Source organism: Nicotiana tomentosiformis, chromosome 8 (assembly GCF_000390325.3).
Source record: "Nicotiana tomentosiformis chromosome 8, ASM39032v3, whole genome shotgun sequence".
Taxonomy (NCBI): Eukaryota; Viridiplantae; Streptophyta; class Magnoliopsida; order Solanales; family Solanaceae; genus Nicotiana; species Nicotiana tomentosiformis.
Genome location: NC_090819.1, coordinates 103,154,079 through 103,180,169, shown reverse-complemented (window position 1 = coordinate 103,180,169; position 26,091 = coordinate 103,154,079). Strand labels below are relative to the sequence as shown.

At 38.0% G+C, this 26,091-nt stretch overlaps 2 non-coding genes across 2 annotated transcripts; both read left to right on the top strand.

Moving 5' to 3' along the window:
- Window positions 1–19,748: 19,748 nt before the first annotated feature.
- Window positions 19,749–19,865, top strand: LOC117277401 (U5 spliceosomal RNA). The gene has a single exon (XR_004507698.2). It is a non-coding gene; the product is annotated as a U5 spliceosomal RNA (small nuclear RNA).
- A 1,029-nt stretch (window positions 19,866–20,894) lies between these two features.
- On the top strand, window positions 20,895–21,055 carry LOC138898308 (U1 spliceosomal RNA). The gene has a single exon (XR_011410776.1). It is a non-coding gene; the product is annotated as a U1 spliceosomal RNA (small nuclear RNA).
- Window positions 21,056–26,091: the final 5,036 nt, after the last annotated feature.

Below are 26,091 nucleotides of genomic sequence, written 5' to 3'. Positions count from 1 at the left end.
TCATAGGTCTTAGGGTCATCATCATTATGATCAACCTCATTTGATACATCATATTTTACCATTAGATTTAATCTAGTTGGTACATGACAATCTCGTGTAGACCTTCTAAAAGGTGCTTGTACAACTTGTTCACCTTGTGCTGGATTTAGTTGTTGTTCAATTTGATTTGGAACTGGTTCATTAACCTATTCTTGAACTATATTTAGTTCTTGAACTTCAACCGCTGAAGATAGCAACTTCCTTGACAACTTCAAAACATCCAATAAAAGTTCTTCAACTTGTGTCTCATGATCTTGATTTTGTGTTGATTCATTAGTTTCTTGAACTTTATCAAGTTCTATTTCTTCACTATAATTACCTTCTAAAAGAAAAAATTCCCTTCCCAAAAAGGTTGCTCCTCTAGCCACAAACACCTTATGGTCAGAAGGGTGATAGAAATAATATCCCATTGGCTCTTTGGGATACCCAATGTACCTACACTTATCAGATCTTGAGTGACTACAATCTCTTAACATAAGTTGGACAATCCCAAACTTTAATATATTTAAGGTTAGGCTTACGTCCTTTCTATATCTCATATGGTGTTGTAGAGTCTAACTTAGTGGGAACTTTATTAAGTAAGTATGTTGCTGCTTCCAAAGCATATCCACATAAATTTATTGGAAGATCCGTAAACCTCATCATAGATCTAACCATATCTTATAAGGTTCGATTCTTTCTTTCAGACACACCATTGTGTTGTGGTGTTCCTGGAGGTGTCCACTGTGAGAGAATCCCATTCTCTTTGAGATACCTAGTAAAATTTTCACTAAGATATTCTCCACCTCTATCAGACCTTAGTACTTTAATACTTTTACCAGTCTGTTTCTCAACTTCACTACGGAACATTTTGAACATTTCAAAAGATTCAAATTTATGTTTCATAAGATACACAAATCCATATCTTGACATATCATCAGTGAAGGTGACGAAGTAAGAATATCCACCTCTAGCTTGAATTTTCATGGGCCCACAAACATCTGTATGAATTAGTCCCAATAATTCAGAAGCTCTTTCTCTACTTCCAGTAAATGGAGATTTGGTCATTTTTCCGTTGAGACAAGATTCACAAGTTGGATATGATTCAAAATCATACTTGTCAAGGTACCCTTCCTTGTACAACTTGTTAATTCTTTTCTCTCCAATATGACCAAGCCTACAATGCCAAAGGTATGTATGATTTGCTTGATCATCTCTTTTCCTCTTTAGACTAGAAATATGCATAATCGAATTTGCATTCACATTAGGTATGACATAAATATTATGTTGGAGAAAGTCATTCACATATAAATCATTACCATAATGAATAGAGCAAATACCATTTCCTATATACACGTTTGTCCAACATAGAAGTTGAAATTATGTTTGAAATAAATTTAGGAACATAATAACAATCATCCAGCATAAGAACTTTGCTCGAAGGCATTATTAAAGAAATTGATCCTACAACTATGGCTGCAACTTTTGCACCATTTCCAACTTGTAGATTAAATTCTCCTTTCTTCAGCCTCCTACTTATCTTGAACCCTTGCAACATATTGCAGATGTTATAACCACTACCAGTATCTAATACCCACAGTGAAGAATTAGTATGTAACGACCCGGCCGGTCGTTTTGAGCATTTCAGCCTCGTTCCCCCATTTACTGCTCCGTTTGTGCTTTATAATTGTTGTATGACTTATCGGGTTAGTTAGTTCAGGTCCGGAGAGAATTTAGAGTGAAATGAGACACTTAGTCTCTTAAATGAAAAGCTTAAGTTGGAAAAGTCAACCGAATATTGATCTATGTGTAAATGACCTCTGATTCAAATTATGATGATTCCAGTAGCTCCGTATACTGATTTTGGACTTAGGAGTGTGTCAAGAAAGTTATTTGGAGGTCCGTAGTGGAATTAGGCTTGAAATGGTGAAAGTTGAATTTTCGGGAAGTTTGACCGAGGGGTTGACTTTTTGATATCGGGGTCAGAATCCGATTCTGGAAATTGGGATAGGTCCGTAATGTGAAATGTGACTTGCGTGCTAAATTTGAGGTCAATCAGACGTAATTTGATAGGTTTCGGCATCGGTTGTGGAAGTTGAAGTTTCAAAGTTCATAGATTTTAAATTGGGGTATGATTCATCGTTTTGATATTGTTTGATATGATTTGAGGCCTCCAGTAGGTTCATGGTATGTTTTAGGACTTGTTAGTGTATTTGGTTGAGGTCCCGTGGGCCTCGGTGAGTTTCGGATGGTTTAACGAGTCAAATTAGGACTTAAGGAAAATGCTGGAATTGCTGCCTCTGGTGTGATCGCACCTACGAGGGTCTTGGACGTAGATGCGATGCCGCAGGTGCAGTGTGGTTGGCGCAAATGCGGAACTGGGGCTGGCTTGGGCGAACGCAGGTGTGAAGGGTAATGCACATTTGCGAGCCCGCAGATGCGAGAAGGGCGCCGCATATGCGAGGATTTGGAAGGCTGACTGGGTCTGCAGGCGCGCAATTCTTCCGCAAAAGAGGATGCGCAAGTGTGAGTCCAGGCACCGCATGTGCGGAAATGCATGGGCAGTGTTAAAACCGAAGGTTTCCGAGATTTTTCTCATTTTGGATCTCGGTTTGGGCGACTGTGGAGAGGAATTTTTCAACACAACTTGGGATAAGTGTTCTTGACTCCCTTGTGATTATATTCCATGAATCTATCTTCATTTTTAGCAATTGGTTGATGAATTTAAAGAGGAAATTGGGGGTGTTGGCCTAAAGTTCATAAAACGAATTTTTGAGTTTTGAACATCGATTTGGAGTCGGAATTGAGTGAAATTAGTATGGTTGAACTTGTAATTGGATGGGTTGTCGGATTTTGTGAGTTTCATCAAATTACGAGACGTGGGTCTCACGTGCGATTTTTGGAGTGTAATTTCAAATTTTGTGGGAAAATATTAGTATTTTGATATGGAATTAATCTCTATAATTGTGTGGACTGAATCAAATTTATTGTGGTTAGATTTGAGCCGTTCAGAAGTTGATACGCGTAGAATGAGATTTCTGGAGCATTTTGATCTTGCTCGGAATTGGATTCGTCTTGTTCGAGGTAAGTAACTCTTCTAATCTTGGAGCTGAGGGTATGAACCCTGAATATATGTATTATGTAAATTGTTGGGAGGTGACGCACATGCTAGGTGACGGGCGTGTGGGCATGCACCATAGAAATTGTGACGAAATTGGTTCCGTGGAATTTTGTAGTCATAATCTTGGTATTTTCCATGCAGTTTTATGTGTTAAAGAAATTGAGCTGAGAATCATATTAAAAATCATGTGAGGCTATGTGCCAGTATTATTGAGACCCACAAAGGTCATATTTCAGTGAATTATTTGTTTAAAATGAAATTTTATACTCAGTCATATTCATTTCATTGCATATCATATCTCAGTCTCTGTTATTTATTGATACATCATATCATCATTTTTGGGATATTTTCATGACATTGTGAGCCCATGAGAGAGATTGGAGAGATTGATGACTAAGGGAGGCCGGGAGCTTGATTGTGAGAATATTATTATGTGGATCGGGGTTGCCCGCCTGCAGCAGGCCTTATACGCTTTATATAGCACGTGAGTTGTCCGTGCGGTTTAGAGCGCTTGGGCTGAAGGAACCCCTCCGAAGTCTGTACACCCCCAGTGAGAGTGGTTGATATTATTGAGGGATGGGTCTTCCCTGGACATGGATCTTGTCCAAAGTATTATATACCTGGAGATGGATCTTTTCCACGGGTTGGATTGGCCCTACTCGGTACTGAGTGACTGATGATTAGTTGATGTGTATATTTCGAGATGGATCTTCCCTGGGCCGGATTGGCCATATACAGTACCGAGTGATTGGGCATGATGAGTGAAATATGTGAGAAAGTGAGATTGAGTACTCTGAGAGTGTGAGTACATGAGTTCATCTCTAAGATACATTGCATTGATATGCACACATGACATACATGCATAGAGATGTATTTTTCTCATGATGTATGGTATCACATTATTCATAATTTTTCACACATGTTGGCAGATGAGCATAGTGATACATTTGTTTACACTGGTTAACTGGAAAGAAAATGAAACATCTTATTTATTATTGAAAGGATTTTTGGGAAAATTATTGTTTTCAAACTTATTCATATATTTTGCAACTCTGGTACACGATTTGGGTTTTCATTGATGTACATGAAAGGAAGAATTATTTTCAGAAATCATGTTTTGTTGAGTTATTTCTGGTATTATTTGCTTTATGTTGTTATAAACTGTCGTTGGTTATGGGAGTTGACCTTGGTACAAGCTCATCACTACTTTCAACCTAAGGTTAGGTTTGTTACTTATTGAGTACATGGGGTCGGTTGTACTCATACTACACTTCTGCACCTTGCGTGCAGATATTGGCTGCTGATGTTGCTGTGATCGATGGGAGCTGGACTGAAGATGTACCTGCATCCCGGCTATAGTTGCCTCTTGTTCGTGGTAGCTTTAGATCTGTAAAACTATGTTTATGTACTATTCAAATAGACTATGTATTCATTTCATTTCCGCTTTGTAAACTCTATTCTTAGAAGCTCTTGATTTGTACTATCAGTTCTTGGGGAATGTATAAGATTAAGATATTTCATTACTTAATTGCGTTATAAATTGTTATTGGAATTGGTTAGTGGTTAATTGGCTTACCTAGTGGGTTGGGTTAGGTGCCATCATGACTAGTCGGATTTTGGGTCGTGACAAAGTGGTATTAGAGCTCTAGGTTCATAGGTTCTACAAGTCATGAGCAAGTGTCTAGTAGAGTCTTGCTGATCGGTATGATGACGTCCATACTTATCTTCGAGAGGCTACAGGGCATTTAGGATAATTTCCCATCTTTCTTTCTTTATCGTGCGTAATTGATCCATCTTGAAATATAACTCTTTGAATTCCTTCCACGCATTCTTGTGCGCATGTGAGGGCTCGGTATCAGTTGTATGTCGCCGGCTTGTGATTTCAGGGATGACGTGCGAGATGTGTATTCTGTGTTTTGGTGATGGGCCAGTCTGGAGGACTTGAGGCCAGGTTTAGACAGCAGCTTAGACTCGGTAGCTTTAGTTGTAACTTGTACATTTGGACTCATATGTCCGGTAATGTCCCTACGAGTGGAATTTGTGGCTCGATGAGCGGTAGAATGGCTTTGTGATGAGTATGATATGACTGCGGGATGTGATAAGACGATTTGAATGTGATGAGAGGTGTTTCCTTGAAATGTAAAGGAAGGGCCATTTGGGTGCTTGATTTTTGTTTTGATGTGACGTACAGTCTCGAGTATGAATGTTTTGAAGGATTTTTCATGTTGTTAAATTGTGGGACGGATTAAAGTCTCATGTCTTGTTAATAAGTTTGGACTCAAAAAGATTAAGTGATTGCATAGTATTTGTGGCTGCGAAAGGGTATAACAAGATACCAATTTGAGGCTAAGCAGGTGGGTTATCCCCTGCGGAGTAATCTATGTAGGTGTGTTCCTTATAATACGAATAGAGAGAGTTTCTTTTCTGCCAGTGGGGCGTATGTGTTGAGACTTGAATTTGAATCTTGTTGAGAAAGTTGGCTTGAGTGTTAAGAGAATGAATGCGAGCTTAGCGGACGATTGCGGTATTTTATGGTTGGCGTGGTATGAGCTTGAGAAGAATTTTCGTTGAACTGACTGAAGTATTATGGCAGTAATAGAGCATGGATATTGTGAGTTATCGAGTGTTTAAATTTATAGCTTTGAGCCAAGTGGGGGAGTCTGTTATTGACAATTCAATTCATAGTTATGTGTTTTGGTTTGGAGTATACTTGAGAATCAGTGATGATTTGCAGAGGTGGAGTTCGAGAATGACTCGAGTAAGAAAATTTCTGGATACGGGTATATTGCACTTTATGAGTATATGAAAATCGTGGGATGAGTGAGTTATTATTTGTGAATGATGTAAGGCGTACGGAGTATGAATTTGATAGGCAGCATTAAAGTAGAGTTACTTCTTTGAGTGTTGTTGTGCTAAGGGGGCACGTATCTTTTGGCCCATTTGGGTGGTGTAATTTGGATTGAGCAAAGTGGGTGACTCTCGAGAAAGTTCCAATAGGTCCGAGGTTTACATATAACAAATGAGAATTCCTCCGGACTTGTGTATGGATAAAATCTGAGATTTGCATTTGATGGTGCCTGGACTTACGGAAATTCTGTATGATTATGGATTCTATATTTTAGTATAAGGAAGGTAAGAAGAACAATTTTAAATTCACAGGTAAGAAGAACAATTTTAAATTCACATAAGGTATTTTCAGAGTGAGTGTTATAGTTGTGGTATTTGTGGAGGTGCTTAAGAAGAATACAGTTGCTTAAGGGCCGTAGGGCATTGTGGTTCTATGCTAGGGTTTGTGGGGTGAGTTGTGGTTAAAGATCATGGTGTTTTAGCAAGGAGAAGTATCAATTTGAAGATAAATTCAGAAGGGACTCGGAGAAATAGGTCAGCTTGGTGGTAGGTTGGATCAGTATGGTAATGGATATGATCGGTTCTTGGGGTGCTTATGATGTGAGGGTTTTCTACAGGTGCCTTGTGGCAATACTCTTGGGTTTGGCGACCTGCGTGGCTTGGTTGAGTTAGAGAGATTCAGTTCTGATGGCTTGATTATGTGCAAATGGATCCCAAGGCATTCTCAAGGATTTCTACCATGGTTTGAGATGGATATTTCCTACCGGCCTGAGGAGCATGTTGAGTTTTGTGATTTTCTACCAGATGGGATCAAATGGAAGGCTTCTGGTTGATCAGATATGTATTTTACTTGTGACTCAGAATGATTATGAGATTTTCGAATTTTTCATATGATGGCATGATAGATGCGGTATGTGGTGTGGGAGTAAGGTTTGCGTGTACAAGGTCATGGTTCAGTTTTGAAGGGGAGGTCATAAATTTTTAGATGGCATGGACGGTTTTCGATGTCTAGATAAATGTTATAACTATTTGGTATTGCATGAGTAGAGTGTACATTTCAGAAGGCGCACTATGTTTTGAATTATGGATATTTCATAGGTGTTGCGACATTCTCTTGGTTGATCGACTGCTGATATTCAAATTTTATTATGTGGCATGTAAGAATTTTAGAAGTATTCCTTATGGGATGATTGTGTATGAGAGATGTGTTAGACATTCTGGCGGTGGAGTTGGGATCGAAAATGGTGATTCGTGTGTTCTATGGATTTGGAGACCAGGAGTTGTCAAGAGCAGATTATTTCATGGTTGCGGACTGTGAAGTCATGGCCGAAGCTAGCTAGATAATAGTATGTATTATGACTCGGTCTTTGTGGATTTTCGGAGGGTTGTTTATCTATTTGTGGGTAACCAGAGTTGATTTGGGGGTTCATTGGTAGGCCCAATTAGGATATGTATTCTACACCGAGTCGGATTAGTTGGCTCCACACTGCTATTGTTGAGGGATATGCCGTTCGATTGGCGTTGGACTTATTCATGTTCTGAATGATCTATGAGTTACTCTTCTATGCTACGAGGAGTTGTGATACATTGGTTATATGCACACATGGTGCGGTTCTATTGGGGGCCTTATGGCTGAATTTGAGCGAGATGAGTATTTGGGTATTGCATGATTGATTGCATATTGTCTATGTTCTCTCAGGTTTTGTAATGGCATTGTGTCATTTGACTCTCCGTGGTTATTGATTTTGAGCAGGGTGGCTCGAGGTATATAATATGGACCAGCGTTTAGATGGGGTCACGCGTTGCAGCGGAGTTATGTTAAGGTATGAACCTTGTGTTAGAATCGTGTAATGATTATACGATGTGTGATGTATTTTCAACATTTCGTTGTGGCGGTACTTGTTAATCTTGTGGGACAGTTCTCTCATTTGAGTCATTTTCCATGACTGAGTACATTTGAAATATTGCGTATTGGCGTAGTGATGGCACGGTTTGTGGCTCTGAGTTATATTGGTGTGGCATGTTTGTGGGATAGTTGTGCTTAATAATATATGGTCACTAGAATAGGTACTATCAGGTTTGAAACGGTATATTAGGGAGGATAATATTGAAAGTCAGCTTAGAAAGTGATTATGGACTTATTTATTTGATAAGGGGTTACAAGATTCTGCGTGTTTCTTTTACTATCAATAGTGTACGAAGGTTTTGGGATGAAGTTTGGTTCGATATGGGGTTTAATACTAGTACTTGGTTGGTTTAGAGTAGTTACTGTGATCAGGAATGGTGCTACGAGCATGCGAGTTGTGTAATATGTTAGGTAATTATATCCGTGGTTATGGTTATGGCTCGATGCAGCGTGTTCAGACTCATACAATGTGTAAATGTAAGATTCGTGTCTTGAAAAGAAATCCTGAAGGTTGGGAATTGAATTCCAAGGTTTTCGGGCTAAGGTTAAATTAAAGATTTTCTGTTGTATTGTGCTGTCAGGCCTATGTGGAATAGAGTGATATGGGATCACCCCCGAGTATGTGCATGGTAATATGGAATAGTGATTTGATGGCTTGGAAATAGCTCTTGGCACGTTCGAGGACGAACGTATGTTTAAGTGGGGGAGAATGTAACGACTCAGCCGGTCATTTTGAGCATTTCAGCCCCGTTCCCCCATTTACTGATCCATTTGTGCTTTATAGCTGTTGTATGACTTATCGGGTTAGTTAGTTCGGGTTCGGAGAGAATTTAGAGTGAAATGAGACACTTAGTCTCTTAAATGGAAAGCTTAAGTTGGAAAAGTCAACCGAATGTTGATCTATGTGTAAACGACCTCAGATTCGAATTCTGATGATTCCAATAGCTCCGTATGGTGATTTTGGACTTATGAGTGTGTCCGGAAAGTTATTTGGAGGTCCGTAGTGGAATTAGGCTTGAAATGGCGAAAGTTAAAATTTTGGGAAGTTTGACCGAGAGGTTGACTTTTTGATATCGGGGTCGGAATCCAATTCTGAAAATTGGGATAGGTCCGTAATGTGAAATGTGACTTATGTACAAAATTTGAGGTCAATCGGGCGTAATTTGATAGGTTTCGGCATTTGTTGTGGAAGTTGAAGTTTCAAAGTTCATAGATTTTGAATTGGGGTATGATTCGTCGTTTTGATGTTGTTTGATGTGATTTGAGGCCTCGAGTAGGTCTGTGGTATGTTTTAGGACTTGTTGGTGTATTTGGTTGAGGTCCCGGGGGCCTCGGATGAGTTTCGGATGGTTAACGGATCAAATTCGAACTTAAGGAAAATGCTGGAATTGTAGCCGCTGGTGTGATCGCACCTGCGAGGATCTTGGCCGCAGATGCGGTGTGGTTGGCGCAGATGCGGAACTGGAGCTGGCTTGGGCGAACGCAGGTGCGAAGGGTAATACGCATCTGCGAGCCCGTAGATGCGAGAAGGGCGCCGCAGATGCGAGGATTTGGAAGGCTGGTTGTGTCCGCAGGCGCGCAATATTTCCGCAAAAGCGGATACGCAAGTGCGACCCAGGCACCGCAGGTGCGGAAATGCCTGGGTAGTGTTAAAAACGAGGGTTTCCGAGATTTTTCTCATTTTGGACATTTTGGAGCTCGGTTTGGGTGACTTTGGAGAGGAAGTTTTCTACACAACTTGGGATAAGTGTTTTTGACTCTCTTGTGATTATATTCCACGAATCTATCTTAATTTTTAGCAATTGGTTAATGAATTTAAAGAGGAAATTGGGGGTGTTGGCCTAAAGTTCATAAAACGACTTTTTGAGTTTTGAATATCGATTTGGAGTCAGAATTGAGTGAAATTAGTATGGTTAAACTTGTAATTGGATGAGTTGTCGGATTTTGTGAGTTTCGTCGGATTCCGAGACGTGGGTCCCACGGGCGATTTTTGGAGTGTAATTTCGGATTTTGTGAAAAAATATTAGTATTTTGATATGGAATTAATCCCTATAATTGTGTGGACTGAATCAAATTTATTGTGGCTAGATTTGAGCCGTTCAGAAGTTGATATGCGTAGAATGGGATTTCTGGAGCATTTTGATCTTGCTCGGAATTGGATTCGTCTTGTTCGAGGTAAGTAACTCTTCTAATCTTGGAGCTGAGGGTATGAACCCTGAATATATATATTATGTGAATTGTTGGGAGGTGACGCACATGCTAGGTAACGGGCGTGTGGGCGTGCACTATAGAAATTGTGACAAAATTGGTTCCGTGGAATTTTGTAGTCATAATCTTGGCATTTTCCATGCAGTTTTATGTGTTAAAGAAATTGAGCTGAGAATCATATTAAAATTCATATGAGGCTATGTGCCAGTATTATTGAGACCCACAAAGGTCATATTACTGTGAATTATTTGTTTAAAATGAAATTTCATACTCAGTCATATTCATTTCATTGCATATCATATCTCAATCTCTGTTATTTATTGATACATCATATCATCATTTTTGGGCTATTTTCATGACATTGTGAGCCCATGAGAGAGAGACCGGAGAGATTGATGACTGAGGGAGGCCGAGAGCCTGACTGTGAAGATATTATTATGTGGATCGGGGCTGCCCGCCTGCAGCAGGCCTTATAGGCTTTATATAGCACATGAGTTGTCCGTGCGGTTTATAGTGCTTGGGCTAAAGGAGCCCCTCCGGAGTCTGTACACCCCCAGTGAGCGTGGTTGATATTATTGAGGGATGGATCTTCCCTTGACATGGATCTTGTCCGAAGTATTATATACCTGGAGATGGATCTTCTTCACGGGCTGGATTGGCCCTACTCGGTACTGAGTGACTGATGATTAGTTGATGTGTATATTCCGGGATGGATCTTTCCTGGGCCGGATTGGCCATATACAGTACCGAGTGATTGGGCATGAAGAATGGAATGTGTAAGAAAGTGAGATTGAGTACTCTGAGAGTGTGAGTACATGAGTTCATCTCTTAGATACATTGCATTGACATGCACACATGACATACATGCATAGAGATGTATTTTCCTCATGCTGTACGGTATCACATCATTCATGATTTCTCACACATGTTGGCAGATGGGCATAGTGATACATTTGTTTACACTGGTTATCTGGAAAGAAAATGAAAAATCTTATTTATTATTGAAAGAATTTTGGAAAAATTATTGTTTTCAAACTTATTCATATTTTTGGCAACTCCGGTACACGATTTGGATTTTCATTGATGTACTGCAAAGGAAGAACTATTTTTCAGAAATCATGTTTTGTTGAGCATTTGATTGTTGAGTTATTTCTGGTATTACTTGCTTTATGTTGTTATGAACTGTTGTTGGTTATGGGAGTTGAACTCTGACCTTGGTACAAGCTCGTCACTACTTTCAACCTAACGTTAGGTTTGTTACTTATTGAGTACATGGGGTCGGTTGTACTCATACTACACTTCTGCACCTTACGTACAGATGTTGGCTGCTGATGTTGCTATGATCGATGGGAGCTGGACTGAAGATGTACCTGCGTCCCGGCTGTAGCTGTCTCTTGTTCGTGGTAGCTTTAGATCTGTAAAACTCTGTTTATGTACTATTCAAAAAGACTGTGTATTTATTTCATTTCCGCTTTGTAATCTCTATTCTTAGAATCTCATGATTTATACTACCAGTTCTTGAGAAATATATAAGATTATGATATTTTATTACTTAATTGCTTTATAAATTGTTATTGGAATTGATTAGTGGTTAATTGGCTTATCTAGCGGGTCGGGTTGGGTGCCATCACGACTAGTCGGATTTTGGGTTGTGACAAGGAGTAGCTAAAGAAACCTTGAAAATATTTTTCATTAATGTCTCACATTTTTTCTTATCCTTTAGAGTTACAAGATACTCCTTGCAGTTTCTCTTCCAGTGCCTATTCTTCTTACAATGAAAACATTCAGCATCATATACTGACTTCAAGATCAAATCTCCAGAAAGCTCTTTACCAAGCTTGTACCCCAACTTCTCAAGTTCTTCGGCAAGATCAATCACAAGATTGACATGGGGTCCAACTGGGGAGTTATCAATGTTCAACTGTGTATCAACCATTTTCTTAAGATATTCAATGATTGCAGTTGGATCCATATTCTGATGTTTCCTCTGGAGTTCAGAACTCATAGAAATGAGAATGATACGTTTAATAACAAGGCATTCTTCCAAGTATTTATGATAAACCTTGGTGCCTTCAACATCATTCTGTGGTGGGACTAGCTTTGCAGTCTTATCGATCACATCAATGAGCTTTTCATGCACAAGAACAATTCTCAAATTTCTATAACAGTCATTAAAGTTTGGTCCTACCAACTTGTTAATCTCAAGTATTTCACGCAATGATATAACAGACATATTGAGAAATCTAAAATGCAATAATATAAGAACATATTTGTATATATCATAAAGACATGAACTTTTATCTAAATGATATTTCCACTAATTATTTTAAACTATTTACCTTCATTATAGTCTAAGAAATCATTATTTCTGTTAGTGGAGTAAAGTAATCCTTTAACAATATATATGAGCCCCTTGGAAGTCAAGTCGTTTCTCACATATATTTCAAAGGTAGGTATTCTTACCAATTGTATCTCCATACAATTTTCTTAAACAGGTCTATGCCAAATAGTTCCCTGGTAGTCAGGTCGATCCTATTGGCATAGTTGAGTTCAACCATCATGATAACAAAGAACTTATTAAATTTTATACTCCCCGGGTAGTCCAGGCGTCTAGTATAAAATTAAATAATTCTTCCAATCCATGCATCTAGTGCAATAAATAATTTTAACATATTCTCGAACTATAAGTTTCCTGGTTGTTAGGCCGCTCCTTATAAACAAGAAATAAATAAAATTATTTATTTTGATGGATAGCTTTACAATAAAATATCTTATATTTTATTATTTAAGAACTCAAATTTTAGTAGGAGGGAATTGCTATTAAACCAACTTTTAATAACATGATGATCAAATCTTTTATAACACCTGAATTTAGTTCAAGTTGTCTACATGCTTAGTCATAAATTAATTTACATCATATGTAATAAATAATTCAAAATTATGTAACGAACAAGCACGTGACATAAACAAACTAATCAACATTCTTCTAACATATTTATCTTATATATCACATAAAAATAATTCATGCCAGAATATTATTATTAATTAACATCGCATGAACTAAGAACAATTAAAATAACAATAGAATCTAATAACCTATTATAGATTACAGTCGTATATAATACAAAATTTCAAATTCAAGTTATGAACTATCTCAATAGTTTAACTTATATGTATACATATTTTATTCACAATAAAATAATATCAATCCATATGCATTCAAACAATTTGACTATTGCACAAGACACATGTATTATGGTTTGAACCATTCAAATATAATCTTAAAATATTTCATAAATAAATTTTAGACACGAGAAACCATGGCTCTGATACCATTGAAGGATTGCATATAGATGTCCGTAACACGCAGCGGAAGAAAATAACAATCCTAGGCAGATTTTTTCGTGTTTAAAATTTATTTACATGTCAAAGATCGGATCTGAGACGTACCTGGTTAATAGAGTCTCGTTTCAAAATTCTTCGATAGTGCGAAAACTCTATGTGTATCCACACCGCGACTGATCCTTGCTATCAACTATTTGATCAATGAAACCTGCGAATAAATTGAATGAAATTATGTGCTGAAACTATCAACCCTTTTTCCTATTTGATTGAGGTGATGATTTACTTGGGGTGCAAGTTTAATTCCAAAATTAAACTTTACCATAATATTTTATTGCAAAATATCAAATTCCCTTCCAAAGGGATTAACGACGTGACCAACGTCCTTAAGGACTTTGACGTGAAAATGCTGTCCAATTCCAAATTGGACTTCAAGTAATTATTTATTATTAAAATTACCAATCCCATTCTTATGGGGATGAAATAACCGACGTTGACTTTCACGTCAATCCAATTCTTAATTGGATTGATCAAATTAATCTTTATGAATCTTTTATATATATATTTCAACCAAGAGATATAATTTAATTTTCTATTCCAAATAGAAAAGTTTATTTTGTTTACAATATTAATTATATTCTCTGTGCTAGCAAAGAATATAATAATATTTTATTTGAACTAATAACTTTATTTATTTGACTAATTAAATTCTTTAATTCAATTGTCAAATAATAAGTTAACTAATCCTTAACAAAGATCATAATACTCGTTAGTGTGCGACCCCATAGGTTCAATACTAAACCGGTAGTAAATTAATTCATATCAATATACTAATCAAGGGTGGCGTCTAGCAACACTCCTTAACGGCCGGATAGAATGAAGTATACAAGTTACTCTCACGAACCAGTAGAAGAATAATTAATATTATCTTGTCTTTATAGCTCTGAGTCACCCTAGGATATGGTTCAACTGTCAAATCCTAATAGGCGACCAACTATGTATGCATGTCAAATATAATCAACCATTGGATGACCTAAGAAACTCTTTTCTTCTTTTCATTCAATTGCCTTGGCCAAAGTCTTAGTTTGGTCGTTTATAATTCATGACAACACGGAGCTTAAACTTATTACCAAGAGTTGACAGATTCCATCTTGATCAAACACTAATTCTATAAGTATTTAATTATACCCAATATCCTTTCAACTATCGTCCTAGGGCCATATGTGTCTAGTATCAAAGCACAATAAATAACTTGTCAATTACTATGACGATCTCAGGTCAAAGGATCTTACATCACATTCTTCAAGAGAATATCCTATTGATAGTTTATGGTAATTTTAACCATTAGGAATTATCCAATGAGTCGGTTCAATGATCATATCTCTATATGCATCATCTATATATGTAATTTATTTAATGATATCAACTAATCTTTATCACATAAAGACGATCACATAAATATTGATCTAACCGGATTACTAATGTCCAAATTAATAATCCTACGATCAAGGACAAAATTTAGATTAAATGGTAAGATGACAAGTCTCAAAATTTAATCAAGGACCTTATTAAATTTATCAAGTAATTAATAAACTTTAATAAAAGAATATCAAATGTTATATATATTTTATATCAAATAACGTTTACAAAAATATGTTTCAATCATCAAATATGAGATTGGATCTAGGGCATATCTACTATATCCCTAATAGCAAGGTCTCCATAACAGGTGTTGGACAACATCTACAACCCTCAGTTTCTTGAGAATCCAACCTACTGATATTCTCCCTGATGGGGATTCTATGTAATGACTCAACCGGTTATTTTGACTTTTAGAACCATGTTCCCCTAAATAAAACTCCATAGATGTACTTTTATTAATTTATGATTTGCGGGGATAGTTGGTTCGGAATTTGGAAGTGTTCGGGTTGAAATCAGAACACTTGGTCCTTAAGTTAGCCTTAAAATGCTAAGTTTGACTTCGGTTAAAATTTTGAGAAAACGACCTCGGAATCGGGATTTGACGGTTCCAATAGCTCCGTATGGTGATTTTGGATTTAGGAGAAATTTTATTTGGAAGTCCGTAGTTAAATTAGGCCTGAAATGGCTAAAACAAGAATTTAAGTTTGGAAGTTTGACCGGGGTGTTGACTTTTTGATATCGGGGTCGGAATCCAGTTTCGAAAATTTTCATAGCTCTGTTATGTCATTTATGACTTGTGTGAAAAATTTGAGGTCAATCGGACTTGATTTGATAGGTTTCGACACCGAATGTAGAAGTTGGAAATTTTAAGTTTCATTAAACTTGAATTGAAGTATGATTCGTGGTTTTAGCATTATTTGATGTGATTTGAGGTTTTGACTAAGTTTGTATAATGTGTTAGGACTTGTTGGTATATTTGGTTGAGGTCCCGAGGGGCTCGGGTGAGTTTCGGACGGCTAACGAATCATTTTTGGCCTTTGGGAGATTGCTGATAGCTGCTGGTATTTTTCTTCTGATTTCCTTATACGCGATTGCGTAAGTTTGTCTGCGATCGCGTAGGGTAATTTGGGCAGAGATGACTTTGTTCTACGCGATCGCGTGAATTGGGATGCGATCGCGTAGGCTTAATTGGGCAGCTGGAAATTTGTTCTATGCGATCGCGTGGGCAAGTCCGCGATCGCGTAGGTTGGGGCGAGCTGTGCTATGCGAACGCGTGGCTAAGGCCGCGTTCGCGAAGAGGAACGGAGGGAGGAGTTGGGCCACGCGCGCTTAATGCTTCGCGATCGCATGAAAAGGTTCGTGATCGCGTAGGTTTGCGGAGTCAGTGCTTCGCGATCGCGTGGGACTTTCCGCGATCGCGTAGAGTTAATTTTGGCAGTGTTAAAATTGTGCTTCGCGATCGCGTGAAGAAGTTTGCAATCGCGTAGAAGAAATCACTGGACAGAGAGTTTAAGTTCTGAAAATAGCCATTTTTTATTTTTACCGATTTGGAGCTCGGATTGAGGTGATTTTTGGGAGATTTTCAGAGTAAACAACGGGAGTAAGGGTTGAATGATCATGTGCTTTTTATGCATTATTTTATTTATCATGGTGGAAGTCGACTTGTTTTGGAGACTTGTTATTAATAGTTTAAGTCAGAAAGAGGTAATAATAAGTGGCCAAGTATTATGTATTCAGATGGTGGAGTGCAGTTTCGTTGCTTTCAAAAATTGCATATTTCAGGATAATATCGGTTGATGCTTTGCCTAGTTCTGTTTTATAGTTAGGTTGAGATTCCACATAGTAGAATGCCGTTCTTCAAGAATTTTAATATCAATAGGGGACATCGCGTCAAATAAATGGTTTAGTTGACTGTTCAACGATGAAAACCAGCATTGATTTGAAATTTTGAACCAACATAACTTTAGCACTCACTATTTACATCAGATTAGACACTATAACATCCATCGCGATCACATCCTACCATTTATTTACTGTACATCATTAACGTACCCAATCGCATCATCTTTTCAAGCTTGTAGAGCAACCTGAGATTCAACATATTTTTTCAAACCTCAAATATATAAATGGGGTAGACAAGTAGCAAGTGAAAGATCACCAGCTAAGTTGAAGGAGCTCAGCATTGAGCAGCATCACTAAGTTACTAAAACTTGGTGTAATATGGCGGCAAGTCCTTTCTCTCAGTCATTTTCTCGACCTTTTTCAAGATAGGATTGATCCAACCTATGCAAGTTGAAGACAAAAAGGCTAACATATAATTGTCTTATGACATCATAAATTTAAGGCAAGTCCACTACAATTGGTTACACTTTAAATAGCAAAATCAGTCTATGAAATATAGCATCTGACTAGACCATTTGTAACAAACTAATGAAGTGATGATTGTCTTGTAGCTCAGACATAAAGTTCCCCCATCATAACAAACTGAAAATGATATGACAGCAAATAGTTGATTACATGCTAACCTACGATACACATTCATTGCTGAATACATCATCCTCTGGTGGAACCTTTCTAGTTCTCATTGTCAGAGAAAGTCTTGCATTAGCAACTAATAGAATGCAACAAGAACAGATTGTTTCTATAGGTAAATGACTTATTCTCCGCACCAATGCATAGGGGTGGCAATTTGAGCCCAAACCCATCCAACCCGTCCAGAGATTAATGGGTTGGGCTACAACATTTTAGCTCATGGTTTTATTTGGGCTGAGTCCAAGTTAACTCATTAGTTTTTGTATCTAAGTTTAAAAATGAGAATCAAGGTATTTAAGTGTTAGGGTGTGTTTGGTATGACTGAAAATATTTTTTTCCGAAAATATTTTCCCATTTTCCATTGTTTGGTTGCACAAAATAGATTGAAATCACCCCTACCCCCTTTTTTTTTTACCTTTTTTTTTTTTTTTGTATTTTCAATTTTCTGTTTTCTGTTTTTTCGTTTTTCTGCACCACCCACCCACCCCAAAATTTACTTTTTTATGTATTTTCAATTTTCAGTTTTTTCGTTTTCTCTGCATCACCTACGCACCCCAACCCCCCACCCCACCCGCAAAATATTTTTCAACTTACATATTTTAAATACTAATTTATTATTTAAGAAAATATATTTTGATTATCAAAATACTAATAGTATTTATTTGTTTATGCAAGATGAGCATGGTTCTAAAACATGTGTCAAGTTGGGCGGATTGAGCCATGACCCATTGTTTAGCCCATCTTGACCCAGCCCATCTTAGCCCAAGCACACTTTGGGTTGGGTTGGGCAATGACCCATTTATTGACCTAACCTATCTTGATCCGCACAAATTCAGCCCAACCCGCCCATTTGCCACCCTTACCAATGCACCACAAATGGCCTTGTACTTCTAGGTCGCCTTTCATTCCTGCCGTTTCCCATACAAACTTGAAAAGCCCCAGAACTCTGCTTAGCTGCTTTACCCCACTCTGCAGTATATTCTGCTCATTGGATGTTAAGATCTTTCCCATGCATAGACGGAACTTGTCCCCGCGACCAATTGCATAAAGCCCTCCACAAACTTCAACTTCAATATCCCATATGCTGCCATAAAGATAATAAAGAAGAAGTATGAACACACATCGCGACGAGTGGCCCAATGTTTTAGTTAATTTCTTGTGCACTAAACTTTCTTGGTGGCGAGTTTCCTTATATCCAATGTTTTTGTCTATCGAAACATCCCTAATCTAATAAAGTCCCTCTTTCATGACCTCAAGCTTCTTACTTCGAAGTTATTTTTGTCTATTCACTCAAGCAATTACTAAGGTCGAGAAACATTTCAAGAACATCTTCCCACTTGTTAGAAGTGGGTGACTCCGCACCTTTGGCAGGTGCGAGGCACATCCATGAAGTGGATTCAGGGTCATAAGAAGTGGCACTTTCTAAAAACTTTTGACAAGTTGTAACTATTTGCTGCGACATTTTAATTTCTTTACTCGGACATTTGCGATTTAGAAAATCTATCTCAGATTTCAGCCCATTCAATATCTCCTCGAGTGCCCCTGTCCATATCGGGTACTTTGTGACCTGTGTACATATCGATTGCCTGACAAGCTTCTTTTGTTGAAGCTTCTTTTCTTCATCATTTCTTGCATTGACGGACACCCAATAAATGTCATAGCCAGTGATTTGAAAGGAGACATCTTTTGTTCCAAGCTCTCGTCATAAACTCTCGCGCGGTCATTAATATTGACTAGCTTACCATCAACTAAGTCCACATGCTTTAGTAAGTGGCTCATTTTTGTTAATTTTGAGAAAGCTTTTTCATACCATTCAGAATGCAGAGACTCCTCATTGACTTCTTCTGGGCAGTGACAAAACCGCATCCCTCCACTTTTGTTGGCTATCAATATCTTTCATACTACTCAATGCCATTGTAAGGCCAACTTAAAGTAAAAATAAACAATGCAATTTAATCGACCGAGACTGCTCTGTTTTCTGCTTATGCCGATTGGGTCCTCCATTATACAATTAAAAACCAACCTGGATCCGAAATTCAAGATATATAGTCCAAATCTTTCTGTGCAGCATTTCGTCGATCAGCTTGTGAGCATATATCTCTTCCAATCACCGGGAAACTGACGAGAAATCAAATATAAGATTACAAATCATGCCGAATAGCATAAGTTTTCAACCATACAGTAGGTAATTGCAAGACTGCTGAAGAAGGAGAAGAACAAAAGAAAAAAAGGAGAGTGAAATATATTTTGAGGGGAAAAAGAGTGATGCACGTACCACATCGAACATAAAGAGTAAAACCAGACTTTGTTACAACATAAAAAGGGAGGCACTGGCTAATGTAAAACTCACGCAGCCATGCAGTGAGCACAAAGCGAACTATTCTTTCGCCTTTTACTAAAGAATACTGTGTGCGCGCTGCATTCAGTGGCATACGCCTATTTTTGGAGGGGTTTTCTTCTTTGAGTTCCCCCTACAATTCTAGTTTCAGTCTTGCGTGCGTATGTTTAACTTTTTTCAGTATTAAAGTAGCACACAGCCTGTTTGAATTAGCTGAAAATAACTTATTTAAATTCCAAATTAATCTTTCATCTAGCTTTTTTCTGGCTTTCTTTCATTTCTTAGTTATCTGTGTTTAATTGTGTGAAAGAAAGGAAGCTATAGTTTTTACGATTAAGGAGTTGTAAATCTCAACTGTATGTGGATATAAAAATAGTTTACGGGTGCACATCCGACCTATATTGTAAGACAAAGGCGAGCGAATCATCTATACATCCCACACAGCCTTGCGATGAGTAGAGAGCTAACTATTCTTTTTGCCGTTCACTAAAGAATATTGCAGTTTTCCAAGGGGTTTCTTAACTGAGTGTCCCACCAATTTTAGTTTCAATCTTGTACACGAATGATAAGACAGAACATTGCGCATCTAAATGGTTGAGCGGTGGACTATGAAGACTAGTACTGACTTAAACAAACATGATAATCCGTCAATAAAAAATCAAAAGATAATTACTTAGGAATAAAAATGAAAAAACATTGTTGATGAAATTGCAGTCTCAGAACTGTACAATGCCAGTCTAACAGCCCTCTTTCCATATGCCATAACCACATATCAATGCAACTCCTATATTTAAGCATCTATTCCATCCAAGAAAAAGGACGTAGGATCTTAGCATTGAGCAGAGCGAATTCCATAAAAAATTAGTACTGTGTTATGGAAAACATAGGATCCTTGCAATGTGGTTAGGGGATTGCACCAAATGCTATAATTCCATAAGTTTTGACATCTGGTATGAAAGATAGATTAGCTACACCAAACTGGTTAGTATAATGGCAATAGAGGACTTAAAAGAACTGAGTTTGTATCACTAGGATCTAAACACTGCTTATCCTATTCAAAGAGAAGATAGCTTAGGCACAAGATGTCCCATATCGGCTAACACAAAGGAAAACCAAGAGCTGGAGGGATATAAAAGCATAGGGAGGAGCATCAAGGGAACATACTTACCTGGACAGGGTCAATGGGCGATCAATAAGACCCATGGCCTAGGTTGGTGATCTCCATTGCACTTTGGAGGGGTGCTCGCCTAAGGTCGGCCCAAGTGGTCGAGCCTATGTCATAATTTGTGGCAGCGGGGGCCTGCGTTCGCGCGGCCCCTACTCAAGTCATCAACAAAAGTGTTTCACTCAAGGCATTAATATTGTGTACTTGTGAATTCGTTGAGTTCCCCTTACAATTCTATGCCAATGTTTGTAATTTTATTGTACTTGTTAAATAAATGAGAGTTTTGTGGAACTCCAATTTGTTAATTTAGATTTTGCATGACATAAGTAACTCTATGTTGTTTGCCTTTCTATATTTGGGCGTGAGGACTGAGGATGGAATTACTTAGTCTACTGTTGAAATTTATTCTAATTACTTTTAGCCTTTTCCTTCCCATTATTCTCGTCTTTGAGAGAATCTCATGTTTTTTTTGGACCAAACAGTTATGGCACAACCCAACTCTATGTCTTGTTCATAGGTATGGTGAAATACCACTTAGACAAAATGCCTTTCACTAAAAACTATGATGTCAATAAGACACATTGCACATCAACTATTTGGTTGACTATGAAGACTAGTACACGATTTGGATAAAAATGACAAGTTTGAGAAATTATCTAGAAAATAAAAAACAGTTGGAGAGTAACTTTTATGCATCTAGAGATACAACAACATACCCAATATCTTGTGCAGGTAGAGAGGTTTATGCATATGGAGATCAAACTATAAACTCAATGACCGAAGAGGGAATGAGAATGGCCAAAAAAATTTAAGCCTTGAAAGTTTTGGATGAGGGAAATGAAGAGGTGAATCCCACTCGAAAGAGATTCACCTACGATATCTGGCGCCGTACTAACCTACGATACAAGCCCGGCATCAGCAACAAATAGAATGCAACAAGAACAGTTTTGGATGAGGGAAATGAAGAGGTAAATGACTTATTCTCCGCACCAATGCACCATAAATGGCCTTGTACTTCTAGGTCGCCTTTCATTCCTGCTGTTTCCCATACAAACTTGAAAAGCCCCAGAACTCTTCTTAGCTGCTTTACCCCACTTTGCAGTATATTCTGCTCATTGGATGTTAAGATCTTTCCCATGCACAGATGGAATTTATCCCCGCGACCAATTGCATAAAGTCCTCAACAAACTTCAACTTCAATATCCCATATGTTGTCATAAATATAATAAAGAAGAAGTGTGAACACACATCGTGATGAGTGACCCAATGTTTTACTCAACTTCTTGTGCACTAAACTCTCCTGGTGGCGAGTTTCCTTATATCCAACGCTTTTGTCTATCAGAACATCCCTAATCTGATAAAGCCCTTCTTTCATGGCCTCAAGCTTCTTAACCTCCGAAGTTAATTTTGTCTCTTCACTCAAGCAATTAATAAGGCCGAGAAACATTTCAAGAACATCTTCCCACTTGTGAGAAGTGGGTGACTCCGCGCCTTTGGCAGGTGCGAGGCGCATCCATGAAGTGGATTCAGGGTCATAAGAAGTGGCACTTTCTAAAAATTTTTGACAAGTTGCAACTATTTGCTGCGCCATTTTAATTTCTTTACTCGGACACCTACTATTTAGAAAATCTATCTCAGATTTCAGTCCAATCAATATCTCCCCGAGTACCCCTGTCCATATCAGGTACTTTGTGACCTGTGCACATACTGATTGCCTGACAAGCTTCTTTTGTTGAGCAGACACAATCAAGAAGTTTGACACTTTTCTAAGGGAATCAATGGTAATCGATTCCCTCTCGCTAGCTTTACTGAAATACACAGGCTGGTCGTATTATGAATCAACTAATGCTTCCAACACATTCTTCTTCATCCTTTCTTGCATTGACGGACACCCAACAAAGGTCCTAGCCAGTGATTTAAAAGTAGTCATCTTTTGTTTCAAGCTCTCATCATAAACTCTCGCGCGATCATTAACATTGACTAGCTTACCATTAACTAAGTCCACATTCTTTAGCAAGTGGTTCAATTTTGTTAATTTTGAGAAAGCTTTCTCATACCATTCAGAAGGCAAAGACTCCTCATGGAATTTTTCTGGGCCGTGATTGTATAAGGTGAAATATGATATGACATGTGGTCATCTAAAGGAAAGACACGTGGAACCCAATACGGGGATGACCGAAGACCGAACACAGCCATTCCACTTGTCACCGCAAGGGATAACATTCATAAAGGTGTATTAAATGCTCTGCGCCCGGTAGCATTTAATAAGGAATATTCTGTAGCATTAAGAGCGACGGCCCGTTACAGAGAATTTGGCATTTATATTCACCGTTACATCTTCATCAATGACCCTCATAATTGACATTAAAGGAGGGAACGATCCTAGGACATCCTTCCCTAGACATAACTATAAATAGTGAGCCCAGTTATCATTGTAAAAGACACGAATTTTCTAGCTAAACTTACACTACATTCTATACAATGCTTAATACAATCTTACTTTCCAGCTTTTTGATCTCATCATTGCTGTGCCCGAAAACTTTGTTCCCGGAACTGTCATCTCTGCTGTTTCATCTACATTTTAAGGCTAAGTATTGTACATTTATTCAATTATTGCATTATTTCAGGATCAAATTAGTTCACTTGTCTAGAAACCATGTATAAATTCAACTGTACCGTTTTACGGGTAAACAGTCTGGCGCCCACTGTGGGGCCTAGACAGTCGTGCAATTAAATTGATCCTTGCCTTTTTTACTAACGTGATTTGATTATTTTATCTTAGAAAAAATCACAAAAAATGGCAGATAACACTGTTTACAACACGCACAACCCTGAAATTCGAGGGGATCAGCCTCTTTTCAAGGATTCAATCAGTGACACCCGCAATAAGGAGAATGACGCTACGCTGGTGCATGACAGGCAGTACCCTTGACAGATTCGGGAGACAACTCCCGATGATGCTGACGAGGAGCATGTCGTGGATGCGGTGAGATTCCTGCAAAAGCAACGTGCGATCATTCTAGGCCATCTCACGTGGCATGATAAGGTTATGACGGAGCTGAAGCAGGCACTATCGGGGGTTTCGAATAATGCAAATAGACGAGATCCAATTCCTCCCAGGGTTGCTGAAAACCAAACAACGCAAAGAGTCGACAACAACACTCCTGGGGTGAAGTTGGCTCCGAAGGGGCTGGGGGGAGCGGATCCGGTCTCAACAACGAGAACGACCCGTTCAAGAATTAAATTTTACAATTTCTGAGTGAATTAAATGCCCGCATGGACCAAATCCCGAGCGCGCCACCAGTATTGAAAGGCCCGGACTCGAAGAAGCATACTCATTTCCCGTACAAGCCGAGTGCGGCACCAGAACTAATCCCGAAGCGGTTCAAAATACTTGAAGTGCCAAAGTATGACGGGACTTCAAACCTACATGAGCATATTACCACCTACTTGTGCGGTAAAAGGAAATGATTTAGCTACTCACAAAATTGAATCAGTGTTGCTAAAGAAATTTTGTGAAACTCTCATATTTTTAATTTTTATTCCATATTTTTAATTTTTATTTTATTCTACAATATCATACTATTATTTTTAAGATCAGCTAGCTCTTTTCATAAATTAAAAAATTACATCAAGTGGAAGAATAGTCCGATGAGGTGACTCCACGATGTGACAGAATACTCGGAGATTATGCAAGGCCGAATCATTTTGAAGGAGAATCAAGTGTGAGAAGATCACCAATTGCAGCAAACAACTTTAAAATTCGCACAGGCTTGATTCAAACCATTCAACAGTCATGTCAGTTTACTGGTGATGCGAGTGAATATCCTCACACCCATCTAATTAATTTTCTTGAATTAGTTGAAACTCGCAGGTATAATGGAGTCACAACTGACGCTATCAGGTTGAGCTTTTTCCTTTTTCATTAAAAGGTGAAGCAAAAATATGGCTGTGAAGTCTGCCAAGAGGTTCAATCACTACATGGGACCAAATGACTCGAAAATTTCTTAATAAATATTTTTCACCTGCAAAAACATTTAAAATAAAGCAAGAAATCAATAATTTTATGCAGACAGATTTCGAACCTGTATTCCTAGCATGGGAATGATTAAAAGCAATGTTAAGAAAATTTCTACACCATGGTATCCAAGATACTGATATCATATATATTTTTTATCATGGTCTTAAACCCTTTACTAAAAATGTAATTGACGCAACATCAGGAGGATCCATAATGAGAAAAACCACTACAGAATCCATGCAATTGCTTAATAAAATTCAGAAAATATTGTTCAATGGCCCTCAGACAAAATGATTGTTAAGAAAGCAGCAAGAGTCAATCAAGTTGAGGCTCGGAATTCATTAGCACAACAAATTGAAACTCTGACACAAAATGTTGAGGCTTTTCAGGTAAATTACCCAATCATCATCTCAACATGAGAACTATGACGTTTGTGGAGGTAATCATCCCAATCATGAGTGCCAAGCTTCAACACAAAATGAAGAACACGTAAATGCTATTAGTTATAGAACCAGTTATCCATTCGGTAGTTCTATGGCATAAAAACATCCGGGATTCCAACGGAGTAACCTAAATAGTGCTGAAAATCCTCAAAGATTTTTCAATCAAAAGCAGCAGGCACAAGGACCACCTGGTTTTCAAAATCAAAATAGAGGGCAAAAAGATTTTCAGCAATATCAACAACAGCCCCAAAGAGCTCATCAACAAAGCCTTAAAGACATGATGTACAAATTCATTAAAGCTACAGACGAGAAAGTTGAAAGTCAAAATTCAACAATCAAGAATTTAAAAATTCAGATGAGCCAATTAGCAACCCTCATGTCTGGACAAATAAAAGGTGCTCTACCAAGTAACACTGAGAAAAATTCAAAGGAACATCTCCAAGCCATCTCTTTGCGGTCTGGTAAAACTCTTGATAATCCATATGCAGATAGACAAGGAAAGCCACAAGAAATGGAACAGGTAAATGAAGGTGAGAATAAAAGAGACTCCGAACTTCTAAAAGAACAAAAAAATAAAGGAAAAAAAGGTACAAGAAAATGAATTGATGACGAATCCTCACTTTGTACCCCTCCCCTTTCCCCAAATGCTACAAAGAGAAAAGCTTGACAAACAGTTCTCAAACTTTCTAGAAATTTTAAAACAGCTTCACATTAACATACCTTTTACA